This window comes from Cetorhinus maximus, chromosome 30 (assembly GCF_964194155.1).
Source record: "Cetorhinus maximus chromosome 30, sCetMax3.hap1.1, whole genome shotgun sequence".
In the NCBI taxonomy this organism is placed as follows: domain Eukaryota; kingdom Metazoa; phylum Chordata; class Chondrichthyes; order Lamniformes; family Cetorhinidae; genus Cetorhinus; species Cetorhinus maximus.
In genome coordinates, this window is record NC_135908.1 from 9,073,820 (window position 1) to 9,076,921 (window position 3,102).

Genomic DNA, 3,102 nt, shown 5'->3' on the forward strand with positions numbered 1-3,102 from the left:
ATCTACAGATTTTTGAAACCCAATCTTAGCATCATTTAACCAAGGATTGTTGAATTGCTTTATCTTCTCTCCAACTCTTTACAACGTTGGTGGAATCCTGTATAGTTGGTCTTGACCTTTGGTTTTCCCAATATAAAGGTAAATGCATGCTACTTAGAGATATTCCACATGGAGAAGGAGTGTAATCTTCAAGTTCAGATTGGAATAAACTCATAAACTTTAACAGGATATGAAGGCATTGCAGAAATGTTTTGACAATCTCAAATATGGAACACTTCATCCTTGCGCAGGGGCCATGCTAATCTTCTCTGTATCGTTCCAATTTTTTAGTATATGTGCTGGTTAGCTCAGTTGGCTGGACGGCTGGCTTATAATGCAGAGTGACGCCAACAGTGCAGGTTCAATTCCCATACTGGCTGAGGTAATCTATGAAGGCCCTGCCTTTTCAATCTCACTCCTCACCAGAGGTGTGGTGACCCTCAATTTGAGGTGTCAGCTGTGGCTCAGTTCATAGCACCCTCGCCTTTGAATCAGAGGGTTGTGGGTTCATGTCCCACTCCCGGAAACCAAAGAATTGTGATTGTACTCGAAAGAGTTGCAATCTGTGACTGTTGATAACTCGAAAGGCATTGCAGAAGATGCACAAAAGGTTCACGAGGATAATACAAGAATGACAGAAGGTATTTATTGGGAAAGGCAGAGCAGGCTGGGTCTCTTTTCTTTAGAAAAGAGAAAGCGGAGCTGACTTGAAAAAGAGTCTGTAAGGTAATGAGAGTTTGATAGAGTAGACATGGAGAAAATGATTCTTTTTGTGGTGTAAAGGAAATATCATTTTTCCTAATACTGTGGGATACTGAAGTAGGCTTGTGGGGGCTGTGTATTTGTGTTTGTGTAATTTAATTAAACTGAAGACAGACAGCAAGGTTTGAATCATCAAAGGGATTAGGCAGGCATTCTGAAATGGAAATGGATGAGCTAACATTTGCATTTGTAGATAAATTGAGAGGCTGTTTGAATTTCAAAGGGGAATTAGAAGGTGATAAGGAAATGGTTACATCTTGCAGGAGTTCATAGGTAAAAGAGCAGTGGAGATATCATGTTTTATTGACCCAAAAGCAAAGACAAGATGGAAACATAAAAGGTCTTACATTTGGAAGAGTTTGAGTTTCAAATAAAGTTCAGAACAATGGATTTAAAGATCAAAAAGGGAGAAAATATATTTAAGGAAAGATTGAAAGCTGTATGAGGGAAGTAGGCATGTGAGATCTTGAAGATTGTACTGTGAAGTATCAGCTTCTAGCCACCCCAGAGAAGTGTTTGCTTGTTCCAGAAAACAAAGTTTTGTTAAAAGCTTTGGAATTCCATTGTCGAGTGAGAGGAAGAGAGAAGCTGTGAAATACCTTCCTTATAGCAGCAGTGAGTTCCTTGTGGTAATGTTACTGGATGTTTTATAGATTAAGAATCTATTTGAACTGTTTCCTGGAAAAGGGTGTTTATTTGGGAGTCTAGCTAAGTAGAAATCTTTTGGGAAATGTAAGATTAAATTTAACTGTGTAACTGTAATCTTTTGTGTTTAAGTTTTCTTTTCTTTTGTTAATAAATGTTTTACTTTAATCTTTAAAATCTCCAAAAGTGGTAGTGGACTTTTTATTTCTGACTTCAGTGTACATACCTTCTCGTAATAAAAATACAAATTGCAAATCATTGTGATAGCTTGGCAAATTTCCTTTTGGGATATGGTCAGCCTGGCAATTGCCACCTGCCATATAACAGAAGGAAGTCTACAACTAGGAGCTATAAATATAAAATAGCCACTAATAAATCCAACAGGGAATTCAGGAGAAACTTCTTTACCAAGAAAATGATTAGAATGTGGAACTCGGTACCACGTGGAGCATTTGAGGCAAATAGTATAGATATATTAAGAGGAAGCTAAATAAGCATGAGGGAGAAAGTATTAGAAGGATATGCTGATGGAATTAGATGGAGAGGGTTAAGAGGAGGTTGGTTAGAAGTCTATTGCTGCTCATTCTGTATGACTGTAGGCTTACTGTCAGGCTCCAATTTGGTGTTTGCGTGTTTTTTTTTGGGAGAGAGACAGACAGAGGAGTAATAAATGCCTGGCTGTAGCCATTAGTATGTATCGCAATTCCTGCCAGAGATTGATTACTAATGTAGACAGGTTTACAGCCATGAGCCAATCACATTGTCAGTCTCTAATACACATATCACTTCTTCTTATTAGAAGAGACAGCAGGGGAGAAAAGCAAGTGTTATTTGAATCTCATTATAATACAGGCAATAATTGGAAGTTATTCTCGCCATGAATTGAGCTGGATGGATTTTTGGATTGGAGAGTCAATTTCTTCTGGTGGATATGTTAGGCAAAGCTGTTGATGGGAGGTTGATTGGCAATTATACTGGTGTGCAGGTTAATCTCATAATATGGCTCAGAGCTCACTTACAGCCTGCCTGCTCTCCGCTGATGGCTGCCTTTCACTATGTGTGTGTGTGTGTCTGGGATTATGACCTGGAGATGATGTTGGACGGGATGATTGTTCCAGTGACCATAGAACAAATCCCACTAAAATAGAACCTCTGGATCTTTAGTTTGTTTGGTTTCTTTTTGGAGGATGTCCTGGACTTCCATTTTGTCACTGCCCACAATGGCTGGAGTGAAATCTGGGAGGGCTTCCTGTGTAGGGAATAGTTGGCACAGACCCACATCCCGATGCCCTGTGGAGCAGGATTCTAAGAATGGGTGTTATGGGAAAAACACTGGTTGAGCTCGCAGCTTTGTGACAAGTAGTGAGCAACAGCATTACAGATTACACCAGCTCTGAATGCTCCCTGCTTTGAATTTCCTCTACTAGAATAAAACACTAATATCACTGCATAAATAATTCAGGGATTATTTTCTGAACAAGATATATTTTGAATGCACAACAATCTTATTAAATTAAAAACTAAACGCATGGGGATCCTTTGCCTCAAATGAAAGAATTGAGGGCTTGTTTTAAAGTAACAATAGGACTAAAGAAAATGCGTGCACAGCAAAGATGATTAGAAATCTGGAGAGGAGTTGAGCCTCCCTGCCAACGG

At 39.1% G+C, this 3,102-nt stretch overlaps 1 non-coding gene across 1 annotated transcript; it reads right to left on the minus strand.

Annotated features, from left to right (window-relative positions):
- Window positions 1-244: 244 nt before the first annotated feature.
- LOC144670161 (U6 spliceosomal RNA) lies at window positions 245-351 on the minus strand. The gene has a single exon (XR_013573832.1). It is a non-coding gene; the product is annotated as a U6 spliceosomal RNA (small nuclear RNA).
- Window positions 352-3,102: the final 2,751 nt, after the last annotated feature.